The sequence below is a fragment of the Chanos chanos genome, chromosome 8 (genome assembly GCF_902362185.1).
Source record: "Chanos chanos chromosome 8, fChaCha1.1, whole genome shotgun sequence".
NCBI classification, from domain to species: domain Eukaryota; kingdom Metazoa; phylum Chordata; class Actinopteri; order Gonorynchiformes; family Chanidae; genus Chanos; species Chanos chanos.
Genome location: NC_044502.1, coordinates 15,984,436 through 15,998,600, shown reverse-complemented (window position 1 = coordinate 15,998,600; position 14,165 = coordinate 15,984,436).

Below are 14,165 nucleotides of genomic sequence, written 5' to 3'. Positions count from 1 at the left end.
AACAGGCCACAAAACCCAAATTACAATTAAACTACTGAAAAAGTCTGAAGTTTCACCAAAATGACAATTTAATATCCAACTATTCATAAGTAAAGAGAGAAAATGAATATTCACCTCAGTCTATGTAATTTTTGTATTACTTTCACTGGGATAAAATGAAATCTGGCTTTTAATATGTTCTCCCAATCCATCTACACTCTGATATCACATTCTTAGTGGACGTGATCTTTCAAGTTGTTTATTTATTTATTTTTTGCAGATGAAGGTCAGTCTGATAGAAAGAAGGGAGTCTTGGTTTGCTTGGAAATGGTTAAATGCAATTTATATTAAAATCTTTATATTGGTGGAAATTCTTCAACTAAAACATAAAGGATACTCTCCATTCCCCACAAACAGCATACTTTTGTTTAGTCCAGTCATCATCCATTCTTTATTTAAGTTTTTGTTTATCATTGTAAGTTATCCTGATACTCTTGTGTCCTGCAGAAAAGGCAAGGTATACAGAAAAACAAATACTGTTGGGATGTTCTTACTGTCAGATACTAGTTGAATCAGAGAGAGTTACTTTTAATGACCACATGACTGATGACAGTGGAATTTGCTTGATGGGTAGCTCACTTCAGCAGTATAACGTACTGCTGGACTGATCCTGTCTGGGCCTACTGCTTTCTCTTGTTCATTTTCCTGAATGTGGCCTTCACCTCCTCCTGCTAAATGTAGAATGAAGGGGGAGGAGGAGGGAAGGGGGGAAAGTAAGATGGTGCTGGAGATTTTTCAAACCTCTCATAGAACTCGTTGAGGTTGTCTGGGAGGTCAATATCGGTATCCGGTGTTGGGGAGGGACTTTTTTTGTAATTGGTCAGCTTCTTTAGTTTTTCCAGGTAGTTCTTGTGTCATTTGATGAAATCTGTTGTACCAGTTTTATGGCGTAGTTTTACTTGGCTTTCCTGATTGCAGATCTTAGCTCATATTTGGCAATGGTGTATTGTTCCTCGTCTCCGCTGATGATAGCAGGGCTCCTTTTCTTACGTAGAAGTTGAATGTCTTTGGTGAACCATGGTTTATTATTGCTGTGGGGTTTTACGGGTTTGGAAGGGATGCACAGTTCCACGAAAAAAAAAAATGATATCTGTGAGTTCGTTGAGGCTGTCAGCAACTGCACTGAACATGTCCCAATCAGTGTGCTCTAAAGAGTCTCACAGAGTTTCAGTGGCATCAGAAGACCAGGACTCGACAGATTTAGGTGTTGAATTGGTGGACTTAAGTTTCTATCTGTATTTCGGAATGAGGAGCAGCATGGCATGGTCGGACTTTCCAAGTGGAGCCCTCAGGAGCAAACAGTAAGCTTCGCTAATTGTATTGTAGCGGTGGTCGAGTATGTTAGATCCTCTGCGGGGGCATGACACCTGTTGCTTATAGTTGGGGAGTTCAGTAGACAGGTTAGTATGGTTAAAGTTGCCAAGCACAATGATTGCAGCATCAGGGTGAGAGATGGGTTCAGGGTTTTCCACAGAGGAGATGTAGGTGGCTAATTCACTGACTGCTATGTTTGCATTAGCCGTCGGAGGAATGTAAATGTCGATCATAACAACTGAAGCAAAATCTCTGGAAAGGTAAGATGGTCTGCATTTAACACTAGTGTATTCCTGGTGAGGGGAGCAGCATGGGCGGAAATTTCATTTCACTATTGCGAGGGACAATACACAGAAAAAAAATCTCAAGAGCAATTCCTGAGAGGGACACAAAAGATGCCACCAAAAGTACTGTTGAACTGTTGATCGTGCTACGTCCCAGGTGTGATATGGTGTCTAAGGGGTATGTAAAGGGGATGTAGCATAAAGGAAACCCACCACCTGTGCTGGTTTGAGACAGTGTGATGGTAAGGGAAAACACAGACATGGGGAGTCAATGTGCAAAAAGTGCGTGATGTATTAGGGATATTTTCAAAGTGGTATTTACACAATATTTACAAGGATATTTACAAACACACACACAAAAACACATGAAGAGGGGAGAGGACAACAGACGGTGCCAAAGGAAAGAAACTAGCAAAAGAAAATCACCCTAAATACCCACACCAAAAATAACACACTGCACTACAAAACAAAAAGGTGGCAGAGCCAAGGGAAACCTAACTACACTTGCTATCTAATAACAAAACATACACTAGTGGCACCCGCCTCTAACCTATCCCTATACACAGTGTGTCACACTGGTGGTGTGGTGCAGGACCCAAGTGCAAGACACGATGGTTGAAGGTGAAAAAAAGGAGGACTTTACTGGAACTGAAGATCAAAATACATGTGCAAACTGATAACAAAAAGGTGCAGCGTAACAGTGTGCACTAAAACACAAACAACGATAGACAAAAGACAAGGCAAACACTAGGGCATAAATAGAGAGGGAAACTAAGCAGGGCAAAACAGGATTGGATAAAACTAACATGGTTAATAATGAGACAAAAACGGGAACAGGTGGGGGGGGCGGAGACAGAGAGAATAGGCGCACAAAGACATACCAAACTAGAAGTCCAAAATGGAGGTGCAGGTTGTGACACAGTGAACACTACCGTGGGGATCCCTTACCTTACCTGTCCTTCTCCCCGTGATAACCAAAACGCCAGAGCCAATGCGCAATCCACAAACAAAGTCAGTAACGAAAATTCAAAGTCACACACAGAATGGCAAATTTGTAAGAATAGCAAAAACATGAAAGCACAGAGAGTCACAGAACAAGATTGAAATCTGAAAACAGTTACAATCGGGCATGTTTAATTCTTGACGCTCCGCCACTGGTTGGCCAAGCCGAAAAGGGCACTCCGTTCCTGGTTGGCCAGGCTGGCATGGGGAGTTGGCACATAACACCAGGCCAGATGGAACTGACAGCATTTCGCGCCACAGCTGGGTACCTGGGGAGAGAGAGAGAGATGCAGATGAAACAAGACACATAAGTAAAACACACAGTGCACCGCATGTAACAATCGTATGTCCGTTTTCCTTTTCTCTGCCATTTTGGCTGGCTGACAAAATACACACACAGCATGCAGATTATTTACAGTAGTAGGAAAAAAGCAACACCCATTAATTGATCTAAAGCTAATAAAGCTAAAGTTTAATCAGATTTAGTTTAACTGAAGAAGCAGACCTCTAATATTTTGCTGTCAATGTGTAAACCGCAAAGTAACGTAGCAAACAAGATGCAGTGTTGTCACAAATGTAAATGTGTGTTATTCTGCTGAGTGGTACAGAAACATGTTTGACACATCCGCTTTTTTAAATGAACTTTAGCAAAGTAGCTACTTACTCGTCAGCCACAGCTGCCACAAACACTGGTACTGGGCTGCGAATTTTTTAAATGTAGTAATATTCATAAAAGAAGCGCTACCTGATACAACATTCCCGTTCTGACACATGTCGCTTGCCCACTGTAAAGACTCAAAGAATCAAACACTCACTCTCGCTCGTGACTGACTTCTTAAGACGTGATTTTTAATGAAGTGGCAACCCCAAACACTGAGTAGATATCACCGTTTGTTTTTGAATGTTTCGATGGTCCACTAATTAACATAATAATTAAATTTTTCATAAAACTGATTTGTATAATTGAAAGGAGACACTGCACCTTATCTTAGAGAGACTTACCTACACCTTATAGTCAAGAGATACAATCAAAGCAATTGCCATGCTTTTATTGGTTGGGAAAGATTATGCATCAGTGCATCAGTACTTACGGGAGAGCAGAACATTTCGAAGACCTGATGTACTAATTATAATACATTTGCTCGCAAATCAAAACAACCCACAAATTTACTGTCAAGTTTCTGGGAAATATGACACCCCTGAATTGTCATGCTCTCTCTAAAGAAAACAAAACAGAAAATGATCTCTTGATTTGAAACTTTATAACATTAACGCTAACTTTAACGTCGCTACCAGTTCACAAAAATAATGCATGGTTAATGTGTACATACTTCTTGAAGCACTTTAGGATGTCTGATGTCAAAACTCCTTAGAAGCGAATTCTGTGATGACAGCAGTTTAGGGTTGCCATGGTTTTGAAAGGCTTTATGCACGTAAGTGATGCGTCAGAGCAGGAACGTTGTATCGGTCAATCAGATAGCACTTCTTTTATGAATATTAATGTGTCTTCCCCTGCCACACTACATTTCAGAAATTTGATACCTGATTAATGTGTGTGGGATCGGTGATAGCAGGCAATGGACCAAACCACTATGAGGCAGAGGGGGGACAGAATCGTTTGAAACTCAAAAACGCATTGTTTTGCATTTATAATTTGCACAAGTGCTTTCAGTACATATTATTTTAGTATTTGAATTGACATAGTTAGGTTTACAATGATATATTGAGGGGGACAGCCCTTGGGAAGGTGGGGACATCTCCCCCTTGTCCCCCCCGGGATTTCCGCCTATGGGGAGCAAGAATTTTTTAGCACTGTAGTATTGGTACACCAGCGCTGGTTAACCATGAACAAATACCTCCATCTTTGGTTTTCTCGGATAGCTTGGCTGACCTGTCGGCATGGTGGAGTGAGAATCCAGGTGGGGTTACCACTTGATCTGGCACAGTGTGGTCTAACCAAGTCTCAGTCAGGCAGATGGCTGAACAGTCCTGGTAGTCCATGTTGGTTTGGATTAGAAGGAGGAGTTTGTGTATTTTATTTCTTAGGGATATGACATTAGACAGCAGCAGTGCCGGTAATGGTGGCTGGTACGGGCACCTCTTGAACCTGCAGAGAACACCGGCATGCCGCCTTCTCCTACCTCATTTATGCCTCCAAGAGGTTGGGTATCCAGGTGTGTTATTTGTGGCCAGTATTTCCTCAGGTAATGTTGAGAAAGTGTATGGATCCAGGACTGTGAACAAATTCTCTCTAAGGGATAGTAGCTTCCATTGGATATACACGAACAGACATGATGAATTTTTAACATATAACGAAGACTGAAGTGCGAGACACAGAAGCAGAACTTGTATTGGGATAAGCTGCGCGGTCTCCATATTGCTACCACCAGAAATAAATTGCACAAATAAAAACCAACACAGTGATCTGAGTTCAAATATTAGCGAATTGCCTAATTTATTTAATACTATTACATTTACAACCATTTGAGAGGTAAGATATTAAATTAGAAAGCTATTACATTACACTCTCCTTTACAGTGCAACTAAAATGGTTGCTTATACTGGCTTTTGGTTTAAGGAAGCATTGCCACAAAATTGTTGCATTGACATGGGTTGGTTGTAGTTGTGGCTGTTGTGGTAGCCAAGAATGATTCACACTTAATTACTACAATGTGAACTTTAAAGATATTCTTTCAGTTGCAGTTGAGATACCATCTGTGTGTAATAATCAAACTTGATTATTCACCAAGTATTCCACTCCACTTTTACAGAGACCCACGGAGCATCTACTCAGAACTACTTCTCTAGATCCAGATAAGGCAAGATACATAGTGGCAGATAATCCAGTAGCTGTACTTGGATGCATATGGGGCTGATAAGTTTGATCATACAAAATCAGTTAATCTTTTACTCTCCAAAAATGTAGTTATTAATTCACATGATTAAATGATTATGTGCACATGGAATAAGATCTGAACTTAAACACACATGAATTATTACAAAGGACACTCAAGTCTGATGATAAAGCGCCTTTTTGTGATCTGGACAAATACAGCGTTGTGCATTTTTTCAAAGAAAATCAGGGGGAGGAATTTCAATTTTTGTCCCGAAAAATTTCAGTTCTTTGAGAAAAAAAAAAAAAGACTACATTAGAAATTTTTCAGTAAGTGCTTATGTGCAACTTGCTTTTACACTTGCTTTTAGTGTGTGTGTGTGTGTATATTGTCAGGAAGCACTAAGGCGGAGGACACAAGTGCGGGCAAAAGTGAGGTTTTAATAAATCAAATAAACAAAAGAAGCTTTACACAGACAGGTATAACAGGAGACCAGAGGGGAGTGCATACAGGTAATGGAGAAGCTTGGAAACACGGAACTATTCCAAAACACACAACAGAAGAACGGCTCAGTAGACACAGGAAGGTGTAGACTTCGCACTGACTGATCCGACGGAGGGGTTTAAATAGGGAGATGTGTAATCGGGCTAAAGTGAGGGCAGGTGTGCGGGATGAGAGTGATCAGGCCAGTGATTAGTAGACCGGCGACGCTGAGCACGGAATGGCTGAGACTGGCGAGGGAGGAGGCGAGGTCGTTACATATACATATAACTGACAGCATTACCAAACTAGATTTGATTTTTTATGAAATTTCTAACCATTTCAACTGTTTAATTTTTTTTCTTTTAATGAAGGTTTAAAGAAAAGATTTGGTGAGTTAAACATGAGAGATATTGAATCCTTTAAAACTTTTACTGATGTAGAACCAGTCATTGATGTGTATAAACAGCACCATAAAGACATGGGGAAAAAACCTGAATGATGGAATGATCAGAAAACATTGTTCACTGCTAAATAAATCTTGTTGCCTAACTCTTCACTACAAATTAATCTCCCCATACATGTCATATTACAATTTTGTGGGATAGTGCCTCTCCCTCTTACCTTTAGACAACCACGTTAATAAATGACAATCTTCTGAGCTTAACTCTTTCAGAAATTGTAGATTTGCACATTTCAAATGATGACAGATTATCTTGCATGTATAAATGGAGCTCCATGGTGCAAGGAAAAAAAATCCACCTAGCTTTTTTCTTGTTTAATTAAGACAGTATAAAGACTTACATGTCACTTCAAAACACACCTAATCATCCCAGTGTCACCGCTTTGCAAGGTGACTATGAAAACTTGTAACTGCTCATATCCAGTCAAATTTTCCACTTATTGAATATTGTAAAGAACTAAAATACAGACCTAATACTTCATTATTTTAGTATTCCATTTTCAAAGCATTTAGGAGTTTGTTCCAAGCACATTCACAAGAGAGACGAATCAGCATGAAATATTCTAAATGTTAGAATAAGTTTCCTGCTTCTCTTAAACCATGGGTGGAATAAAGCATAGATTACTGGATTGAGAGATGAATTCAGATAGAAGATTACTGACTTATAATAGGGCACATTACTTGAAGATTCAGAATTTTTGGCATCAATAATTAAAATCGAAACATAATATGGTACTAAACAATAAGACTGAATCCCAAGGTGTTTTGTTGCTTTTCTCTCTGATCTCGTAGAGTTTATAATATTTATCTTTCTGAGTACTGAGTCCTCTAATGGCATTAATTTGTTTCCTGGCAATGATAAAAATGCCTGTGTATACAATTATTATAACAGAACATGGAAAAATGAACACAACCAACAGATCAACCAGAGATCTCCAGGACACAATGTTAAATGTGTGACGTTTCCGTTAAAATAAAGAAGAGCAAAATTGTAAAAGAGTGAAAATAACCAGTTAAATAAAACCACAGTGCACATAACACTTTGTGGGACTTTCTGTGAGTAAAAAAAATGGATTACTCAGTGCAAAATATGAATCTAAAGCAATTAGAGCAACATTGTGTTCAGACACACTGGTCAGGTGGTAAGAGAAAAAATAGAATATTTGACAGAATGAAGTTCCAAAAAATAGCATGATTCAATCAACCAAATGAAAAGTAACGGCATGAAAATTATTCCTACAAGAAAATCACATACAGCTAGAGAGAGGATGAGGATATTATTTGGTGTGTGAAGTTTCTTGAAGTGACACACAGAGATGATGACAAGCAGGTTTCCACACGCTGTAAGCAGAGCCACATCTACTACAAACACATAAAATAACATACAGGCAGTTAGGAACATAATTTTCCCATACAAAGGCTGGGGAAATTATCAGTTAGGTTTTCATCTGTAAGATTTGTGACTCTGGCAGCTTCCATCAATAGTCTTGGTCAGTGCTGTCTCTGGGCGTTTACACTGTAAACTGAAGTAGCACAAGTGAGCAGGGTGATATTTATTATATAACTGCTTTATGCATTCACTGTCACTTATGAAGTATGTCACATAAGGTAGCTTAGCCCTGCAGCAATGTTTATTGAGGCACACACTTCCTGATAACGACTATAAAGTGAAACACATGAAAATTTTAACAGGCTAGAGAGATATAAACACAAAATAGGATACAAAGAAAGAAAAGAAAAAGAGAAAAAATCTGACACAGGGGACTGATCAAGGAAGGCCATTATGACACAAACAATATGATCAAATTTGGTGAAATCTATGAAATTTCCACACATATGTCCTAAAAATAAAAATCATAAATCATTTCCAGGAAGCAGCTGCACTGCAGTGCTCTACTGTGACAATATTACACTGTAATTAAAATACCAAAGATGAATAAGTAATCAGTAAAAAATATTTACAAATGTTTTGTACTAATTAAAATGTTCCTGAAGACTTCATTTCATTTGGACATTTGTCAGTGAGGATTCTCTGTTGAATATATGAAGTACTGTTATGAGTTTAAAGGTCCCTCCGAACCATGGGTAAAACAGGGCATAAATGATGGGGTTGGCAGAAGAATTGAGATAAAAGATGGTCAACAAAAAACTAATTAAATTATGAAACAACTCAGCTGTCATAAACTCACCTATTAAGGTACAAGCATAATATGGCACTAAACAGGCCATGAAAACACACACAAGAATACCAAAAACTTTTGCAGTTTCATCTCAGAATTAATTTTCCTTTTAATATTCTTACCATCCTGTGTGTGTCTGTCATGATTAAGATCCCTTATGGCACCAGCATGTCTCCTCACAATGGCAAACACTTGAGAGTAGAAAATTAGAAGGGCAACACATGGGAAAATAAACACAACCAGGACATCAACAAAGCTACATATCACAGTGTCACAGCCTGCACCTTGTTTTGGACTTTTGTTTTGAGATGTCTTGTGTTCCTATTCCATGTCTGTCTCCGCCCCTCACCTGATTCTGAAGACACTGTTTGGCTGCACCGTTTATATCCAGTTTTGTTTCCTGTTTGCACCTGTTTATTTATCTACTTTTGTAAGTAAAGTCCTCCTTTTTTGTTACCACCATCACTGTGTCTTGCCTTTGGGTCCAGCTCCACTGCACGCCTGACACTCAAATAGAAAAAGTACTTTCGCCAGGACATATTGTTATAAGACTTAAGTTTCCACTGAAGAACAATAACATACAGCTGTAGAAAATGAACAGAACCAATTGAGCAATATAACAGTACAAATGGCTTTCAGGGGGAGTTTCCTGGAGTAGAGGAAAGGGTTACTGAGAGCAACAAAATGATCTACAGCAATAAGCACAACATTATTTACAGACACAAGTAAGATGACAAGAAATATAATTGTACAACATACAAACAAATGACCCTAACCACCAGCATGATTCAATCAGCCAAATGAAATGGACTGGCAACAGAAATAGTCCAACAAAAAATCAGATATAGCCGGAGAGAGTATGAGGATATTGGAGCTGCTTGAAATGACTAACAGAGATGATGACAAGCAGGTTTCCAAATATTGTAAACAGAACAATAGCTGTTGCAAAGAAATATAGTACAAAATCCAAAATTATGTAATTATATTATATTAAATAGATAAGTCTTTAGTCTGGTTTTAAAGGTATGGAGAGAGTTTGCCTCACCAACTTCTGTAGGTAGACCATGCCAGAGGAAGCGGGAGCGGTACATATTTCAGAAATAGATTGTGCAGTTTCTTACCAGCAAGCTTAAGGTTTTCATCATTTATCAAACCCCCTATGATTTTTTTTTCTGAAATATGTACTGATAAACTCCTCTTCTATGGGTCGTCTACCTTGCCTTGGTGAAGAGGCTTGCATGTCCCCATGATTCTGAGAGCAATGCTGTTGGAAGCATTAACTTCTGGCAGGGTTACCCATGGTGGCAAGGTTGAGGATGAGGGACCAGACTAAGAATGATAAAACCTACATTAGGGGAGGCAGACCTCTTTAGTCTTGGATGGCAGTCTAAGAGAGGGTAACTCTGACATAATTCCTACTACCTGAGGACTCCACTGTCACCATCCCAGCTCGCTGGGTCATGGCGGATGTACCTTGACTGTAAAGGGTGGGGCCATTTGCACTCGACCTTAAAGGCAATACTGCACTCGACCTTAAAGGCAATAACATCACCTGGCAGAACTCTGAGCGACCAAGCAGCCCTTTCTAGGGATGGCACTGTTTGCTCCACATGCAGAGGGGCCTAGAAAAGTTGGCCTAACCAAAGCTCGCCTCCTCACGTCCCAGTTGGCTTGACACAGTCAACGGGAATCTTCGTTGCGGTCAAACAACATCAGAGAAGAAAAGGTATCTCTCACGCACCTCAAACTGTGGGAAAAAAAAAAACTTAAACTCGCATGCTGGAACATCAGGACCATGCTGGATACAGTTGATTGTCCTGAGCGATGCTCTGTCCTCATTGCAAACAAACTACACAGGCTGAATATCAACATTGCTGCACTCAGTGAAGTTCACCTTTCAGAGGAAGGCAGCATTAAGGAACGCGATGCTGGATATACCCTCTGGTCAGGCAAACCAAAGGAAGAGTGGTGCCTTTTGGGTGTTGGTTTCATGATCAGAGATTCCATCACTTCCAGACTTGTAAACCTGCTGATCGGTCACTCTGACCATATCATCTCCATGCACCTCCCATTACAAAATAAGCAATATGCTACACTCTTCAGTGTATACGCCTCAACCCTTCAAGCAGAACCGGCAGACAAAGACAAGTTCTACTCCAATCTGTGCAGCCTCCTTCAGAGCACTCCAGTGGACGACAAGGGTTTCATCCTTGGCGATTCCAATGATTCCATTGTCTTGTCCGCTGCAAACTGAACCAAGGGATGGAGGTGCCCCCAGGAGAGAGATCAAGATTGGCAGCTTACAGTCAGCTGAAGTGAAAGCTAGCCTCTAAGCAAGTCTTCAATCTCACCTTGAAGAATCAAGCTGCCCCACAGACAGTTCGCCAGAAGTGTTTTGGGAACAGATGAAAACCTCCATATAGCAGTCAGCTGAAGAAGTCCGTAGTTACACATGCAAGAAAAAAAGAGAGTGATTCGACGAAAACAACCTTAAATTCCAAAACCTGCTGATGGAGAGATCAGCGTACCAGGCCCTCCTGGCCCAGCCACTTTGTCCAAATAATAAGTCAGCCTTCCATGTCGCATGCAGTAATCCTCCAGATTGAAGTGACTGAGTGATCCAAAATGAGTGGTGGACAGACCATGCAGAGAAGATTCAGCTTTGCGCTGACACCGGAGACTTAAGAGGCTTCTACGAAGCCCTGAGGTCAGTCTACGGCCCAACTTATGAAGCCCAGAGCCCATTGCGCAGCACAGATGGAGAGACGCTTCTCGCAGACAAGGCCTCCATCTTGAACTGCTTGTCAGAACATTTTCAGACCCTCTTCAGTGTCAACTGGAAAGGCAGCAGGAGTAGATGACATTCACACAGAGTTATGGAAAGATGGAAGCCTGGCACTGCACACTAAACTACGCAAACCCTCCACCTGCTGCTGGGAAAGGGTAAGCTTTCCTAAGATCTAAGAGATGCTGTGATCATCACCCTGTATAAAAACAAAGGGGAAAAGTCAGACTGCTCAAACTACAGGGGGATAACCCTGCTCTACACTGCAGGAAAAAATCTTGTATGGATCCTCCTGCATAGACTAGTATCCACCATCGTAGAGGAACACCTTCCAGAAAGCCAATGTGGTCTTACAGACATGGTGTTTGTTCTCTGCGAGCGCCAGGAGAAGTGTCAAGAGCAAAACAAAGGACTGTACGTGACTTTTGTGGACCTGACCAAATCGTTCAACACCATGAGCCCGAAAAGACTTTGGGAAATCATGGAACTATTAGACTGTCTCCCAAAGTTCCTTAACATAGTTATCCAGCTCCACAAAAACCAGCCTGGCCAGGTCAGACTCAGTAATAACCTCACGGTGCCCTTTTCCATCATCAGTGGAGTGAAGCAGAGCTGCGTTCTTGTGCCGACTCTCTTCTGTATCTCTTTAGTATGATGCTCAAACAGGTCACTGCTGACCTCAATGATGATGATGGAATCTATATCCAATACTGAACTGAGGCAGCCTGTTTAACTTGAGGCGCCTGAAGGCACGCACAAGCACAATGGAACAGGTGGTCTGAGAGATGCGGTTTGCTGACGATGCTGCTCTTGCTGTCCATATGGAGATATGCACCACATCCTGCTTTTAAGAGGCTACACAGCTCTTCAGACTAGACGTCATCCAGAAGAAGACTGAGGTGCTTCACCAGCCCACACCCCGTGAAAAGTACTTCCCTCCCTACATCCGAATTGGCGAGACAGAACTGTACAATCGAGTGTGAGCACTTGAAGAAAGACACTTGAAGAAAGGTGCCAAGATCATTGTGTACAAAGCTGTTGTGCTGACCACCCTCCTGTATGGCTTCGAGTCATGGGTCACTTACCAACACCACCTGCAACTCCTTGAACGCTTCTACTAGTGCTGCCTCCATTCCATCCTTAGCATTGACTTCGTCACCAATGTTGAGGTCCTTGTGCAAGCAGAGGTCACCAGCATCAAGGCCATGCTGCTGAAGACCCAACTACTTTGGGCAGGACACATGTCCAGAATGGAAGACCGCCATTTGCCTAAGATTGTTCTGTATGGCAAGCTGTCCTCTGGACACTGCCAAAGAGGGGCGCCCAAGAAAAGGTTCAAAGAGTGCCTCAAGTCTTCCCTCAACACCAGCAACGTCGATCTCCATCACTGGTCTACTCTGGCTGCTGACCGCGAAGACTGGAGATGCACTGTCCACCAGGCTGTCTCCTTCTTCGAAGACACTTATAGAGGAATACTGCAAGACAAAAGGAGCAAGTGGAAACAGCACAGCAGCATAGCCACCATAACCTCTGACCAGACCTTCATCTGTGGCCTCTGCGGCTGGACCTGCCAGCTGCGCATGGGACTTGTCAGCCATCAGCAGGCCTGCAGCAGATGTGGACAGTCGCCTTCCTAGATCTTTGTTCACGAAACTAGGCCAAGAAAAAAAACCCGATAGACTAAGACCATAACCAAGATTTAATATTTCACACGCTTTCTTCAGGCGTGTCTGAAATTACAACATGTGGTTTCACAAAACAGGATATGTGTATGCCTCACTTTGGCTAATTGTTAAGATAGTGTTAAGTAACTCCATAAAAAATTATGTGCCATAAGCAACACGTTTCAGGGACAAGTTTCAAATATAGCAGTCTGTGTTCATTTTTATTTTTAGTATTTATAAGCAAAAATATGAAAAATTCATTACCGTATGATAATTTTTCTTATCCTACTAAAGAATTGTCACAGTGTGAGGCTGGATGCAGGTGCAGGTCAGTTGGTATTTTATTTCCAAGAGCCATGATAAAAAGTAACGAAACTCTTCAAAAGCAGGGGGAAAAGAAAACCAACGTTACGTGAGGTTCAAACCCAAAACAATGCAAGACAAAGCAACAGGGAAAATCAAGGAGTATAGATACACAGATAAATGAGGAAAACTAACTGAAAGCAGGTGAAGAGAATGAACTTAACGGAGCTAAACCAACAGAACTCAAACAGGCATGAACCAAGGGAGAATCAGGGAGTAAACTGAGGGGGGGGGGCAGGAACAAAAAGGGGCAGGGCATGGTAAGAATACCTGTAAATATATGTATACGTGGCATAAGTCCTGTGCAGAGGAGTTATGGGCAATTGATACATTTGAAGGAGCACTGATGACTATTGATGGAAATGTGTGTTGGAAAAATCTTAAAGGTTAGATCACTCAGAGAATATATTCTATAGTGGATGGTCATGGCGCACCATAAGATTCAAAATTGTATTATTTTGTCATATCACAATAAACATGCATCTTATGTATTTTGTTTTCACTCAGTTCACCCATTGTGACTGATGTGTATGATGGCTGCAAAAATAGACCACTGCAGCAGTTTGCTAATTATTCATTAATGTGTTTTGGTTTGTTTTTTGATAGTAAAGTAAATCTCAAGTGGTGTATGACTCATTTTGTCTGTTTTTTGGTACTGGCCACCAAACTATATGTATATGTGTAGGAGCTCGCTGTCTTTTGGCAGTGTGTCTCTATTTTTCTGTTTGAATGTCCAGGTGCAAGTGTATCAGAGCAA